Consider the following 10,293-nt stretch of genomic DNA (forward strand, 5'->3'; position numbering starts at 1 on the left):
AATATATTGCACAAAATGTTCAGAACGTTTGAAAATAAAAGATTGTCTATGCTCTTTTAAAAACATTGATTCGCGTATTTCGAAAAGATTGCATAAGGCTCGACTAAATGCTTTAAATCCACGCTGTTCTCAAATAAATAGACTAAATGCTCTAAATCCACGCAGTTCTCAAATAAATAGACTGAATGCTATAAGTCCACGCAGTTCTCAAATAAATAATTACTACTCTCCACAAATTCCTGTCGGAAATCAATCAGTGTATTCTTATCCTTCACAACAAAGTAATGAACTTACTGTTTAACATTGGCACCAGTTCAGCAAATTGTACTTCCAAGTTTATACAATTGTTATCAAATAATTCATATTCAGCAAGCACTTGCAATGCCATAAATAAATATACAGGCACTGCAGGCGACGTAGGTAATCCACCATGTACAATAATAATGGAATCAGAGAAGAAGCAAATAAAGACTAACTTAAGTAAAAAGTGTACGACACACACTACAACAACTAAAACTGTCAAAATACAAAATAATGTAATGAAAGTTCATATCAAACTTATTCTCCTGATCCTGCTAGCTATGTGTATCAAACTCCGAGTTATCCAGAGGAAGGAAATCAATACAACTCAAATTCCGATGTTGTTAATAAAGATAATCTTTATGTTATCACAAATTTATCTTCAGACAATACAATAATTGAAGACATCACAGATCAATGCAAGTAATTTTACAAAATTATGTTAAAAAAAATATATATGAAAACTAAGTTTTATGTAATTTTGCTCATGATTTATTATATCTTAAATAAACATTTTAATATAATATATGTACATTTTTAATTCAGTCGTCCAATTGGCAAAGACAAGCAACACCCCTATTTATCCAATGTGATGGGGCTGATCAGAAAGAAAATCAGTAAACATTACAAAATTAGTTGAGTGACCAGGTTGTAGAAAGAATTCCTCTTCTTTCACTTGTTTTATACAGGACAATTGTAGACATTAGCAGCTAAAAATATATTCAGTATTAATATTAATAATAATAATAATAATAATAATAATACAAAATTTCTCACTTAATACATTTTTAAACAATGTAAGATTTAATTAAATATCTAATAATTAAAATGAAATTTATATATTATTATTAAATATTACCAAAAGATCAATTTTATTTTAAATTCCATAATCATTATATAATCAACGATATTACTTTTTTCCCTTTAACTCCAGGCTTGCACCACATTATAGGAATACATCAAACAATATTTTTGGCAAAGATTCTCCAAGCATTTTCGTTTTCTGTCCCATCTTGCTCCCTCCATAAACAAACCCTATATAATATTTATATATAGTAAAATGAATATGTTAAACTTATAAATGCTTGCATTTTCAATAACTAGCAAATATTTAGAAAAGTAGCAATTTAGTCATACTGTATCCATGCAAAATATTTGATTTTTATTATCTGTAACTTACGTCATAATAAACACTATGTATTTCTTTTAATTGTCCTTGCTGCATGTTATAAAAAATTCAATTTATTTGTAGGTTCATTGAAACCTAATCATATTACTTATTATTTATTAAAGTATTGTTTGTAACACTTCTTACATTAATTAGAACACCAACTGCCGGTTCTTCCTTACATTCAGTTTCATATTCTGTTACGTCAAAATCAAGTCCAACCAGATCAATTGGCAACTTATTACCACGCGAATAGTTTTGCAAAACGCCCGTTAAAAATGATTGAGTGAAGAAAAATCCTGATAACCAAAAGACGTTAGGAGGTCCTCATCTATCCAGTTCTGAAGAACTTTAGCCTGATAAATTACAAATAAATGTTGTAGAAGTTTATATATATATATATATTATAATATAATATATATATACACACCTAGTCTGTTTTACACGGTCTTAACACACCTAAGTCTGTTTTTACACGGTCTTTTTGTACACGGTTTTGAAATAACACGGTTTGAAAATTGAATATTTTTAATTTTTTACACGATTTTATTCCATTTAGCACGATTTGAAATTTTATGTACTTAAATTTTTTTGTCAAATTTAATTATTGCGAAGTATGTTCATATCACAAAAAAGTATTTATGAAAGAAAAAAGTCTGAAACCATCGATAGTATCGATAGTTTGCGAACACTAGCTAAAGATTTAAGTGAATACCCCTTTAGCGCGTACAAACAATTTTTACTGGTCAAAGCAAATGTGAATAGTACTAATTTAGGGGAATACCCTAAAAATTCTTGTTTTCACTAATTTTAATAGATTTAGAGATTAGGAACAAATCACCCATTTTGTATAAGATCAATGTCTTTTTTTACACGTTTCTTTTTACACGTTTTTTCTGGAACCAATCTCCGTGTAAAAACAGACTTGGTGTATATATATATATATATATATATATATATATATATATCTAGCAAAATTCTACTGCAGCCTTCATATTCCTACATTTCCTATTTACTACTGCTTGACAAAGAAGATAATTCTCAATGTTTTATATTTACAATAATTATTAATGCATATATAAAAGATAATAGATTAGTTTCTTTTAATAAAATAAAATACTCAATTAAAATATTTGAAACAATGAGTTAGATAATCTATTATATGTCTAAAACACACATTTTTCTAACAACCTGCTTGCTTATTTATAAACATATTTAAAACATAGTCACCTTATCAGTAAATCATTAATATAGCCACCTAGAGGTTTAAGTGAGGGATAAGATTTAGAAGCCCACGTTTTTGGCACTCGTCCTGTTAACAAAGATCCGTGAACTTCCTCTAATTCACCAACCATAGCTAAAAGTCCTTTAACAGCTTTCCCAACATCAATTAATGTTTGTCGAATCACAACTATCAATCGATTAAATCTTATCAACTCCTAAAATATAAATAATTAAAAAAAACAACAGCATATTGAAGAATATTTTCAGTTTCATGAATGTCCAGTCAAAATCAAGTTTCATCCTAAATAATACAAAATTTTTTAAAATATGCTATAGTTTATTTATGAGTTCAGAATGCTTATGAGTTAATAATACGATAAAAAAATTGCTATTTTAATTACCTGACGTAGAACTGTATTCATTGAGTTTGAGTACATAACAGGATATTTTTCAGAAACTGCTTCAACATCATAGTCAGGTGTAATCGATTTAGAATATCCTTCGCTAAATCTGCAACTGATAGGCCTTCGCCAGCACCTCCTCCCGCCGTTAATTGCGTTTGAGTAAGAAGAACTCCTTTGAGAAGCTAAATATATTTGTATATTTTTAACAAGTTTATAAATTTAAATAAAAAAAGTCAAAATTTAATTATACGTACATTGATGCATTTTTACTATGAGCAGTTGCATCATTTAATAATAAATATTGTTAATCAAAAACCATTTCAAGATTCAACACAACCTGTCATTTAATATTGTCTAGAGTTGAGGTTATGTTCAGTTCAATTGGTCTAATCGTTTGTGATATGTGTACATTTAAAAAAATGTTTATTAATATTTATTTTTTAATTTAGTGCTATTTGTGATAAAAATAATAAAAAATATGATATGCAATATGAAATAACAACAATCAGAATCAAATAAGAATAATAGTGATTATTTTTAACAAGTGATTGGGTATTTATTATTCTTACGTTTTGACGTTAGATTCGCGCCATCATTCAGTGGAAACAAAACAAATCCAACATTACATATATAGGATAATTTATTATCTATTATCTAGTGAAATCTTCGTTGGGATGAACTTTTGAAATTACTGTACATTTTTGAAACCGATTGAAAAGATCCAAAATTGGTCAAAACAAATGATACCAGGAGAAGGAATTGATTTCTCAAAGGGCTTTAAAGGTAAGACATTTTATTTTCATTATTTTTTAAATGAATTATGGCTGACAATGGACGTACTCAAGAGCGGAGTCCGTTGCCATAATTTATTCGAAAAATGAATTATTAACGAATACAAGTGAACTTATTCATTCAAATTCCAAACAGAATCTTAATATTTGAATTCTTGTCTTATTTGTGATAGTCATTGAACGGCAGTACAATGTTGGACTTGTATTTATTCAAAAGCAATCACAAAATGTCAAATTTACAACTTAAGACAGATGTGTTTGTTATTTTGATTTGAACAAAGGGATCCCTTTGTATTATTGAGCACTTATATTATAAGAATAATAGTTTTCTTTTAGCATTAGTGGAATGACTAAAGCACTCAACAATTTCAGACATTTCATTTATGCTAAAAGAAAACTATTATTTCAGCACTAATAATGTTGATTAAAAAAAATCCATGCACATGAATTGATAATACAACAATAAGTTTGGATGCTAACTAAGTACATGTTTTTAAATCAAAGTTAAGAAAAGTGTCTTCAAAAAATCGTATCAATGCTCAGCTCAATGTAAAAATGTCTAATTAAGACTTATACGAGAATATTGTGGTATTGATAATAATTTACATTTGTTGCTCTTATAACTAAAATTAAGCAAAAAACGTAATAATTAGCAAAATTGCAAAGAATATGTAGATATAAGGAATAGATATATCTAATTTTTGAGATAAAGTAGAAATATTCATAATCAAGGGACCGCCCATTAATCACGTGATCGATTTTTAAGGTTTTTGGACCCTCATTTCCGCCTTGGCGATATTCAAAATTTTAGTAGGGTAGTTATAGTAATGGGCCAAAAATCGAAAATGAAAATTTTTGCATATCTTCACGTTTCAGAGGTTTCTGAACATTTTAGCATTCTTCAGAAAAAATGGATGTGTGGGTGTGTGTTTTGTGTGTCCGCATTTTTTTGTTCACGTTTTCGGGCGCACGGATCAACCGATTTGAATGGTTTAAAAAACATTCGGCAAAGGCAGGTCTTGCCGTTTCGGAGATATGGAGCAAAGATTGCAGAAAATAGAAATCAAGTTTTTGAGAGAACGGAGCATCCGATTTAAATCATCTAAATAACATTCAATTTGTTATTATTGGCAGAAGTGGTGATTAGTTTTTGGCAAAGGCAGGTCCACCCATTTAGAAGATACAGAGCTAAATGTGCAAAAAATTGCAGTTTTTGAGAGAAATAATAGTATCCAATTTTTTTTTTTTTTGAATATCGAGAATAATTCAGATTTCAGTTTTAATTCTGGTTAAAGTTCTAAAGCTCACTTATATACTTTAAGTGAATAATTTTAATTGTAATTTAGTTTATATAATTCTTATAAATATTTGACGATATTACAGAATTTATAATAATCTGTTTAATAAACATTTAATATTCCTCAAACACTTCGTTGCGGTACGGGAAGTTCCAGTAATTTTCCTTAAGGCACGATGCCACACACCAATAGTTTTTGGTTACTTTTGAAAAACTAATGAAGATTAATAGGGTAGAGCGGTGCTTAAAGGTCCGCTGATCCATCACCATTATCTCAAAAATAAGTAAAGTATGAAAATTTTGATACAATATTCGAGTAGAAGGCAAAAGATAAACAGCCATCAGCTTGATTCTTACGACGTCGCTATCAGGAATTAAATGGCAATGTTTGAAAATTCATAAAAGAGTAATGTTCATAAAGTAGTGAGTAAAGTTTTAAATGTTCATATATTTTTTTAACTTGCATTGGCAAAATTCCTTTAAAATTAAAAACGTATTTGTAGCTTTTCTTTCGGTGGCTGTCCCTTTTTACCTAGCCTATGGGGTAAAAAAAGACAGATGGAAAATTTTAAGCGAATACTAAGAAAACATATTTCTAAAATAATAAATTAGCTGCGATTTTTACTAAACATAGTTCGATAGTTGTTTATTTGATACGTGTTATTTATTGTGCTGTAGTTCATTTGGTTTAGAAAGTAGTATAATTACTAAAAGTCCTACCTTAATCAATTTTCGAATTCTCTTTCCATATTAAGGGATATAAGAAGTTTTCACTGTTTTCGAATAGGTAAACACTTCTAATTATTTAATTTCTAACTATTATTCAGAAAATTTCAAATGTATATTTCGATACTTGAAAAATCATTTATCATCATTGAAATGGGCAAATATTAAATATCTGTGATAAGTCAAATATGAGATAAAACTTTAAAAAAATATTAAGAAGTTTGGATATTTCCAACAAATCTTAAAAAACTAAAAATAGCAATTACTTTTTATTGTGAATACATTAATATATTAGTATAAAAATTACCCCGGCAGTTTCCTGGTTGTTTTTGGTAATATCAGCATTTTCATGTAAACGAATACTTCAGGATGAGGTGTTAAAGGCAAAGATTTTATATATTCAATGCATCCTTGTCTTGTCGTATCATCTGGAACTTTATATATCCCACTCGGAGAAAATGTATACCTATATTAACAAAGAAACATGTTATATTTAATTTAATAAATATTTCCAATAATATTGAAATTAAAAATAGATGATTTAAAGACAACTACTCCTAATAACTACACATATTTTGTTCAATTTTCAATAGCTTTGTTATTGTATATTGATTATTCAGTATTTTGTCTCAATTATAATATAAGCTTGTAATCATATATTTTTATATATTAGGGGTCGTCCATTAATCACGTGATTAATTTTTAAGGATTGGACCTCCCCTCCTTGTTGGTGATACGTGGTGATATTCAAAATTACCCCATCCCCCACCAAACATCACGTGTATTTTTAGTTACGAGAAAAAATAGTAAAATTTTGTGATATTTCATAATTATTATATAAATTATTTCATATATTTTCGACACCCCCTTATATATGTATAGTCATATAAATAAAGATATTAGTGTCAAATAAATTACTTGGGATTATTTACTGTATCTGGACAATAGACAATGTCTAGCAAGGAGTTTAAAAGTCTTCTGTCTTTATCATCTGTAACTCTGCCACCGTAATTACACTCTCCTAAAATTAATTGATAATACGTGATTATGAATAAATAAATTTATTATTGCAAATGTTACCTGTTAAATAGAGAAGAGCATCGAAAGGAACATCTCCATAATCTGTTAAAAACATCTAGAAACAATAGTTGTAAAATATGAAGAAAAAATGCAATATTTCAGATTTTGACAATATTTCATTACAAGCTTACCTGTAATTGCATAACGCATATCCTCAAATCGCTCTCGTTAAATTCGTAAGGAATATTCCATCCTAGTGGACCATATTGCCTTCGTTCTTGAATCATAGCATGAAAAAACACCAAACCGAATAATAATCTTTGCCAAGGACTTATCTGTAAATTAAGTAGACATACATTTTATAGACGGAGGATATTATGAAGAATAAAAAATGGATTACCAATGGACAGTTGTTGAAAAACGTCTCGTTAGATAGAGGATCAGTTGTGTAAGACCTTAACATATTTAGTCTCAATCCTTTCGGCGCTTCATTTGTCATTTTAACGCCTAAAATTTCGAACTAAATCAGTATTTCCATAATCATAATTTATTACTATAATGAAATTTAATTTAACAATTCACGATTTTTGTAACCAACTTGACTAATTAAATAAATAGTTAGTTAGCTACTTTTCCTATATTTGGAAGAATTTAGTTTATTCAAAATATTTGATATTAAAGATGAAAAATATGTTCTTTAAAGCAAAATTCATTTCTATTCATTCTTTAAAATTTCATTTACTTCAATTCAGAAGTCAGAATTAATTTCAATTTATTACCATTCTGTAATATGGAAACTGGAAATGCTTTGCTTGGGTAAGATGTTAACCACAGCCTAAATCTCGGATGGGCTGCCTCTGGTACGACAACATCAGCGCAAATTCGTTCCAAATCTCTCATCCAACTTTCTGCTAAATGGCAATTTTGCAAAAACTACCCAATGGCCTTCAGATAAACCCTTTGTTATCATGGAATATGCTATTGGCCCTTGCCCTTGTCCTGAAATCAAAAATAGTTTAAATATGTACGTTAGCAACTATAACTGTATTATATTACTGATATAAGTAATAGGGATGAAGCAAAAGATTTTTTTTTTGAATTATATTAAATAACTAGATATTATTATAATTTCAATCATTTATTGGTGGAATAGCATGACTAAAAGTTTACCTAATGAAATTGTCTGCAAAGCTTCCCCTTCGATTCCCATGTCTAAAGCAAATTTCATCAGCCCGGCCATTGGGTCTGATCCTGGACTCAACACAAACAATAAAGGAGTACTCGGACTACTGTCGTGGTATGAAGAAACTAAATCAAATACCGGAGGTTCGACGAATGATCTTCCCATATACTCCACTATAAAATTCTTTAAACAATTTTTTGTGTCATTTATTATAAAGTTTAATTATTTATGCGAAAAATATCAAAACTAATTTTGACATAAATAGCTTTTTGGGAATAAGGTTATCTGTAGAAATCTTTACCTGTACTGCTGGTACAATTTTATCAGGCCTGATACATCTTAGAGCCACCAGCCTAGCCAATCCTGGAAGATCGTGCATAGGTGCAGGAAATTGTACCTCATGAGGATTTGATAAATTGTAATATTGGTACCAAGCTTTCACATTTGTAGCAACGCTATTTCGATATGCGCCTAAACTGTGATGAAATAAAATACATTAACGTTAGCTTACACAAAATTTTCACAATATAGTTAATGTCATTAATATTATTTGAGATAGAAACTTTTGGACTTCAATGAAGAGAATGAATAATTTATCTGCTTTACATGCAATAGAACTTATTTAAAAACTCTCACTCTTGGTTTTACTTATGCTTTTAAATAATCAAACCGAATTATTGACAGCGCCTGCCTATACCGCGCAAATCACAGTACATATTCTAAATTTTATAACATGGCATAATATCATTCTTGTAGAAATATTAGTTCTTTAGTTAATTTGTAAACGACTTGGTCAAATCTTTCATAAACCATAATAGATATAAAACAATTACTGAGTTAAAGGCGTGGAGCGGACAATTTCTGACCAGGCTCTTTCAGTTAACCACTCTGGGCAGGCAGGTTTGGATATGGATTATCCAAGGCAACGCCGCCTGTGAGTAGAAATGCCCATAAATCTTCTTCCACTAAATTCTGAAATTAATAATTTAAAAAATTGCAATATTTTTTAATTAAATTTAATTTACCTTAGATCGCATAATGCCAACGCACAGCACAAAAGAAAACGTTAGTTTATCTTTTTCAAATAAACTTCTGCAGACATTTCGGTATATACTCATTGTAAAGTAGTTATTCAGGTAACTCAAACGTAATTCTAAAACTGAACTTTCTTCCGAGTTTGTGATAGCTTGATTGAATAAATGTAAGAACCATGTTAAAATATTGGTACATTGGATCAATGTTTGCCAAAACTGTCAGGCAAAAAAATAGATTTGCAGAATGGGTTGATACGGATGTGTATTGATTTCGAGCATAATCTATTTCTTTTTCAGTAACTGCTGCGATCTATAATAGATATGTTGCATAGTTATTTATATTTAACAAAAAATTAATTTAAAGAATTCAAACCTCTTGTTTTGCTTGAATTTCTTCAGATAATATTTTACTAGATGAAAAATTTTAATTGCTGTTTCATCTTCTAAAATATTGCCTTGAGACGTAGACAACACCTAAATAATCAATTTATTTTGAATCACGTTTATTAAACGACCAAAATTTAGAGTAAATCAAAAACCTTTAAAATCTGTTCCTCAATATTTTGTAGCATATCTTTATTTTGAACTGATTCGATAACTAGCTGAGTTTTCTTTGCTTGCAAATCTGGCCTTTCTCTAGCGACGACTGTGCCTAGTAATTGATCTTGTAGGCCTTGTTGAGTTATCATAAAATTCAGTAGAGTGACCTAGAATATTTTTATAGTTTGGCTAAGATTTTTGCAAAATATATAATAACAATGAATAAATAAATATAAAAAGTTGTTTGACGGATGAAATAAAGATATATTTTAAAGAAGGAGGCCATAGGTTTAAGAATGGGTGTATACCATGACTTGTGTTTCGGGTAAATAATGAGGATTTCTTAAATTTGTTGTGATATAAAATTTGAATGCGCTGTTATATTCAATAACTTGATCACCCAGCTTTAACATTGTTTGGGCCGCGCAGAACAAATACTGCTCGTTCTAAAACTGGACTCAAGGCAGCGTCTATTTCCTCCCTGTTGAAAAGAGTTGAAAATAATGAAAGAGACGTGAAAATTAAAATATTTATATATCACAATCATCACACTTCATTAGAATAAAACGTTTACCTATATTTTCAAGTAGAACAGGTTGACCCAGT

At 29.1% G+C, this 10,293-nt stretch overlaps 1 pseudogene; it reads right to left on the reverse strand.

Annotated features, from left to right (window-relative positions):
- Window positions 1–1,224: 1,224 nt before the first annotated feature.
- Window positions 1,225–10,293, reverse strand: part of LOC113374862 — a 10,683-nt pseudogene continuing 1,614 nt past the window's right edge.

This window comes from Ctenocephalides felis, unplaced genomic scaffold (genome assembly GCF_003426905.1).
Source record: "Ctenocephalides felis isolate EL2017-DRISC unplaced genomic scaffold, ASM342690v1 CF-g0.4_SCAFFOLD_01886, whole genome shotgun sequence".
NCBI lineage: Eukaryota > Metazoa > Arthropoda > Insecta > Siphonaptera > Pulicidae > Ctenocephalides > Ctenocephalides felis.